This window comes from Cydia amplana, chromosome 4, assembly GCF_948474715.1.
Source record: "Cydia amplana chromosome 4, ilCydAmpl1.1, whole genome shotgun sequence".
Taxonomy (NCBI): Eukaryota; Metazoa; Arthropoda; class Insecta; order Lepidoptera; family Tortricidae; genus Cydia; species Cydia amplana.
In genome coordinates, this window is record NC_086072.1 from 20,368,908 (window position 1) to 20,376,693 (window position 7,786).

Sequence of the window (7,786 nt, forward strand, 5' to 3'; positions counted from 1 at the left end):
TCATAACTAATAGGTACCGAATTATTGGTAACAATCATCTAGCCTGTTGTAAATATATCTAATACATAAAAATCTGTTTCTTACTTTTATTTACATGGTCCGACTCCTTATGAATGCACCACAAAATTTTGTCTGAATTTTTTTTTATGATAAACTGATCGGTGATTGGTTCTAGTCACACCTGATGAAAAGTGAAGACAGAGCCTAAGATGGAGCTCACCGGTTCAGTTTAGCCTATTCACTCTTGCATTAAAGACCGAGGTCATATTTCTCCGGGAATACAGATGAGGGGAGCGTATTCCAAATGCTCTAGCCATAATGAAGGAATGAATTGACATAATATATCAATTTGTATTAAGTATTACTCGAGCTTGAACAGTGAGTGACTCGTCATTCTTAACATATCGAGTCACTCACGACGAATAAAACAGTTTTTCAGCATACTGCTGACACTTTATTTTAAATATCACTTTTCTAACGTGAGTGCCCGTTCATTAGGATTTAGGGCTCATTTAGAGGGAGCGACAGCTCGCATGCGGGTTTAATTTTTTTATAGTTTTTTATTTATACATAATTTATTACAGGGTAATTACTCAATATATTTAGGGTTTCATTACATTGCGTCATTTGATCGGTCGGCTGAATTCATGTAACCTCAATGGTCCGCAATGTAACTAAAATCGTATTCGAGTTCGCGCGCCGTCTAAATGAGCCTTTATTTAATATGTCTGAGTCTCTCCGGAGTTTCGTGCGTGGAATCTTCTTACAATGCGATAGGTAAAATGACGTCACAATAAAACAACGGGTATCATCATATATTTGTAATCAGTGAATCTGTCCAAAAATATAACGCGTAGCTAGCGACGCCTAGACAAGTGCACTTCCTAACAACTGTACAGCACCGGGGCTTCGCGTTTGCAACCATCTGTGAGAATTTCGTTATTTGCCTCCCTGTCACACGAAGAGTGCCTAGCCAAGATGCCAATCCCTCCGTAGCGTCCCACTATTATGGAAGAGTATGGAGAGAGATTACCCTGTCATTCGCTACGGCGCAGACGATTGACACCCTTGGCTAGGCCCTCTAGTACTTGTTTCTGTATAAACCTATAATGTCATTTAAAGCGTGGCCCGAGGCCGATATGTCAAGTTTTTATGAAGTGAAATTAATATAAAATTATGAAGTGAAATTTATAAAATTATGAAGTGTAATTTATATACAAATATGAAATGTAATTTATATAAAATCACTGTGTTATGTTTATAGCAGTCACTGTGGAAAACTAGTGACATTGCTATATGGTTACATACCTAGTTGTCGGTAATCGGTATATCGGAATTCCGATACACCGATATTGATCCCCCTCAATGGCCTCAATTCCGCCGCGGTATTGAAATATCGTCATAATCGGTTCAATATTCCAGTATTTCGGGTAAGCGTAGGTAGGTAGCGGATATGGCCCCGTAGACAACATGCGAATCGCTAACGTTCCGTAGCGAACGAAACGCAACTGTCACTGTCACACTAATATGGATGAGTGATAGAGAGACACAAAGCGACTCGATGGCGAAGCGCTAGCGATTGTCACCTTGGCTAGGCCCCATGGCCACATTTACTTTTTAGCCGTTTTTTGGCTTTCAAATATATATTTTTAACATTTTGATAGTTGCAAACGCGAACCATTATCCCTACTATATTAGTTACAGTTACAGCACCCATCGATGTGTGGTTTTCGTACAAAACAACACATTGACATATAGGTACCTCTCTTTTCAGTTGCACAAACACTCATTTACATATGGCCTGCCGGCTGAACACACTCGTCGAGACACCCCGAGACAGGCCAAGAACGAGTGTGTACATGTTCCCTTCTCGTCTCGTCTCGCGCCTCTTTGATTGGATCGGAGCGGTGGCGAAACTTTTGGCGAGAAGCTCTCGACGAGTGTGTACCTGAGCGTTTTCCAAAAAAAGTGTACATTTCATTCATGTCTTCAAAATATTGACTTCTTGGGCTCATTTTACTCAGAATCATTTGTACATTCACGCCTCATACATGAAAAAATGTGTCCCAAAATTTTGTATGAAAACTTTTTTTTCCATTGCGTCACGTTCATACAAATAAAAAAAGATTCATACAAGAATGTGACGATCTGGAAAGGAATTTTTTGGACACATTTTTTTATGTATGAGGCGTGAATGTACAAATGATGCTGAGTAAAACGAGCCCAAGAAGTCAATATTTTGAAGACATGAATGAAATGTACACTTTTTTTGGAAAACGCTCACCTACAGCCCGCATTAGGTTTTAGTTAATGACAATTTTGTGAAAATCCTTGTGGTGGTCGTTTCTTTAATAAATATTTGCACAACTGAGCTTTCATAAGCATTCCGTCTCAACAATAAACATCTCACGAACGAAACGCCTACGCTACTTGTTCGACATTAGACCTTATCGCGACAATGATAAGATGCATTTTGGCATGGACCTTAAGTTCTAGTTCGGTTGTTGGTAATGTAAGATTTGAAACTGATGTTACTATTTTATACATTTTGGCAAATTTACAATGATCCGAATCAGTTTTATTAAAATAATAATAAAAAAAACTGATCAGCGGCGATAGCATGGTCGCGTTTTATCGCCTGTCATGTCATGCGTCAATTTCGCACTTACTTGTTATAGCGTGACATACGATATAAACGCAACCATGCGACCGCCGCTAGACAACTGATAACAGATTAGCGTAAACCTGCCTTTACAATTTGTAGTATAAGTAGCAGTTTCAAGTCTTAAGATAGATTTACAAATGCACTATAACTAATAGTCTCAACATTCTGAAAAGGTCTCTTAAACAAAAATCAGCAACATCTTATCATATTTGAAAACTACTAACTTACATGACATTGCAACCGTCACTTCAGCAGAACCACTTATAATAAGTTAATAGTATCATGAGGCTATGCTAGCGTAACGTACATTGTGTGCATGACTCTAGTAGGTCTACTATAGTTGAATGTGCGTCACTCTAGCATGGCCTTATTACAAAGTGGTTTTTGCTGAATAAATGGTATATCACACGTGTTTCTATATTAACCAACAAACCAACGCATCAAAAGCGGCTCCATCGCTCAAGCAAACGTCAAAACAAAAACATACATATTATACTATGCTTACCCTGTATAATTACAAAAAGAAATAGGCCAAATATTTCTCAATACATACTGAAGTAAAGATTAAAACATGACTTTTTATTTTTAGACCATAATTTCGTTTAAACCTTACGAAAATATATTACTGTATTTTTGTGGAGTTTTTTTTTAATGGCACAAAATAAACTATCTTTGGGTTCGCATCCAACGGTGAAAAAGGAGAACAAATGGCGTATATTTAAATAAATATAGACGTTAGTGCAATGTACTTAAGGTACAAAATGAAACTTTCTGTCAATCTCTACCAATATCAAGATTTTAGCTTAGAAATATGGTTAAAGGAAATATTTCAGGAATGGTCCCAAGCAAAAGGTAAAATATTCTGAAATTAAAAAAGATTTAAGTTCAGAATAAGCATTAATGAAATGGATAAGAAACAAGAAGAATATAAAATGTATTATTCCGCCATTTTCTCTCCTTTCTCCAACCGTGCCTTCTCTTATATAAATAACCAAATAGTATACCTAATATCTTACAACTATTGCCAAAGTACGAAAATACTATGAATATAATATTTATAATGGCACTTCTAAACTTTTGTAATTCACAAACGAAGGTTTTGAACATTATGAGTGCAGCAGATTCGAAAATTTTTGAAACATGAAATTTATTTCACTTGCAAAATAGAATGACTTCATTGGTCGATGAAAGCGCACATAATGACATTAATAGGGTATTTGACTACTGGTCAAATCAGTTTCTTTTTTCGAACTGTCAAGACGATTTTGCTACCTACTATGGCATATATATGAAACACTAGCATGTGACGTCACAATCAAATTAGCTACTCTTTATAGTTTGATACGGGTTTTAAAAAATAAATTGTGACTAAAAATAACATCTGTTTACGTTTCTCTATTAATCTTCTGGTGCTATACTTATTTCATGCATGGTGTAAAATAATTTATTTTAAATACAGTCAAATACCCTATTGGGACTTCGAGACGAAGTCACCTCAACAAGGCACCCACGGTCCTTTCCGTAGTACTAATTACTTCACTGTAATTTAAACAATATATGTACAATTACAGTAGAGTTGCAATTTCTGTTGACTTCAAATTTAAATGCCAATTTGTTGTATGGTGGGCCTTAAGGATTACAGCAAATTCGCTGTGTCGTAAATTTGCTTAATTGCGACTTTCAGTACGGCTACCATCAGTTTGGCACTGACATAAACGCCGTCGAGAACATAATTTACTTTCTATACATCTCGATAGCGTAAATGTCAGTTTTGACACTGTCAGTGACTCATGGTACGGGCACTGGCGATATCTACTGTCACATGATGACTAGTAGGCGCCATACAGCGTAACTGTCGAGTACATAAGCGTTGCCATTCTTAACTATAACATAGTCGTTGAATAAACTCGTATAATATTTTAGCTAAGCCAGTTGAAAATACCGGTTTTTGCAAGGAAACGAATATCATCTTCCGATTTTTACTTAAAAGAATATTGTCACTTAAAAAACCCACAAATGTGAAGTTCTCAATAAAAAGGTACCACTTTTTGGCTTACCATAAAGACGAAATTTGCTTGTATCTTTATTCAAATAACCTGCCAGAGCGTCCTTATGGCAAGCGACAATGTGGTAACTTTTGATTGAGAACGTCACAAATAAAGCAATGCCTCATAAAGTAATGTTGTCTATGTGAAAATGCAGTTTTTTTAACTAACAATATTCACAAAATTCTCGAATCTTTTTGTAAATTCATGAAACTCACAACCAACTACTGAAAACTGTACACGTGAATATAATCTAATATTTAATATATAATTGCGAGACAATAATCGTTTGAGATCTAAATTTATAAAGGAACTTAAATAAAAAGAAAACTAAAATTATTCTATATTTTAAATAATATACACAAATATTTATACTAGAGTGCTTAAAATAATTAAATTAGTACTTTTAATTATAACAAAATGACAAATGCAAAAATGCGAGTACTTCGTAATGTTTATATTATAAATAATAAAAAAAAATACTAGAAGTTAGACCGAAAAAAAAGCTATCTACAAATATTGTCAAATATGAAATCACACTATACTATTGCGGTGCTCCTCACGCAAACTCGTGAGAAAGTGAAACAGAAACAGTCTCTCATTTCATATTTTAGCGGCGTCAAACATAAATAAGCATAAGATTGTGACACGAGTAAAAAAATCATATCGTCCTTATCATTCAAAAGAGACATATTTTTTATTTATAAAGGCGAACCTTATAATAATCGTAAATTCATTGAGCCCGTTATCTCATTATTAATTTCAAACCAAAAAGATAATCAGAAATTAGAAAGAACTGTAAAATGGCAAAGATATGTACCTATCTGTAAATTTTCTTTTTATTACTTTCCAAATACATACAGATGTAGTGCATAATTGTTTTCCATCGTATTTTTTCGGAAACGTTCGTATTTGACATGCTACTTCAGTCAACTGACTGAAATAGCAAGATACGTTCGTACGTTTCCGTGAAAATACGATGAAAAATAATTATGCACTACATCTGTACTCCGTTTACCGTGACGCATGATTTTTGTACAGAATAGCGCAAAAATAAGAAGCTAAATTTTATACTAGGGGCATTTCACGTGAAGCGGACAGGGTAAAATGGTTGAGGTTTCCGATTTCGGTTATATTCGAGTATGTTACACATGTATGAGTTCTCGACACAACCACAAAATATTTTTACAATTGGAAGCCTATTTCATAAATTATGGGTCTTAGAAGATTTGACTTAAGGCGAGATTTACACTTCTTTAAATGCCACGACTCGGTTAGAGGAAGTATAGTGAACCAAACTAACTACTACATTTAATTAACCCTTAAATTGCCTTTATTACCTCATATTTCGATTTCGTTATTTTTATTTTAGTAGTATAGGTATAGTATAGTAGTAGTAGGTATTATTATTTTAGTATTAGATATTTTATGACACGAAACGGATTAGGAACAAAAATATAATGCAGAAAAACTATGTTTCATTGCAAAAACCTATATTATCTAACTATACAGCGAATACTCAAAAATGAAAACAATGTTCGGTTACAGGTGAAGTTTATGTGACGTCACAAAGTCACAACATGTCACATTTCTTGACCTCTCCCTCCCCCTAAACGTGTGACGTAATTTTATTAATGAATGACCCCTGAGAAAATTGCCACTAGTATTTTAGTACTAGGATTTTTTTTTTCAATTATATTCAGTGGGGTGGGGAAAAAATCCCAGTTGTTACCACTGGTGACAATTTGGTGGTAACTAGTGGCAAATCACCGAATTAATCAGACACAACCATTAATAACAGTATTTAAAATGTATGTGAAACGAAAATGTGTCGTCGTAACTATAGAAGGAGTGATGCTACTATGGGGCTGACGCCGCACTTTGGTATTGTTATTCGTATAGCTCCTAAACTACTTTGCGGCCCACTATGAAATTTTGCGTAGAGTATAAACATAATATAGGCTTTCAAAATAACAAGCAAAAACATTTTTTTAAATATGCGAACTTTGTAAAAAAGTAAAAAAAAAAATTTACACTTTTTTTTCATAAAAAAAAAGTTATAAACGAAATCGAAATATGAGGTAATAAAGACAATTTAAGGGTTAATTAAATGTAGTAGTTAGTTTGGTTCACTATACTTCCTCTAACCGAGTCGTGGCATTTAAAGAAGTGTAAATCTCGCCTTAAGTCAAATCTTCTAAGACCCATAATTTATAAAATAGGCTTCCAATTGTAAAAATATTTTGTGGTTGTGTCGAGAACTCATACATGTGTAACATACTCGAATATAACCGAAATCGGAAACCTCAACCATTTTACCCTGTCCGCTTCACGTGAAATGCCCCACTAAGTAAACAAAAAAATATTTTTATTTTTCGAAAAATGGAGCATATATAAGTCACCGATTTTTTTTTATTGCTAATCATTAATTTATGTCAAGTGTTAACACGTTTTGTTGTACCATCGCCCATACTGTTAACTGACAGGTCGTAAACCTTATTACAAAAGGCATACAGTCCATCGATGGACAGTTTAGAGTGTTGGTATTTGTATTCACAAATAAATGCAAAATAAACAAAAGAATCCTGGTCACGGCACCAAACTGTAATTCACTCACTGTGACAACCCAAGTGTGACACGACCTATTTTTTTTCTATGAAAAAGTGTGACTGAGGGTGAGAGGGGTCTAAAAAAATAGAGTTATTTTGTTTGGTGTAATTAATGAATGACCCCTTTGTAAACTTGACACATATGTGAAACACTCGACAGAACATCCTAGTTCTTTTGTAGTTTACACTTGAGATTGAGGGCGATGAGCATGGATTGCATCTAGGTCTCAAACATTTGGCCTTTCAACGGCCTAACACTTTCAAAATTCAGTTCAATTACCCTTTTTACACATATCACTTACTCATTAGATAGCACAGACTTAGTGTAAGGCCTGAGTGGACGCTCGAAGCGGAGAGTTCGGCGGGGCGTGCAGCGTGGCGTCGGGCTCACAAGTGATTTGAGCAGCGTGCACTAAGGCCGCTCCTATACGCTTGCACTTGTTTAACATGCACGCCGCTCGCCCCAC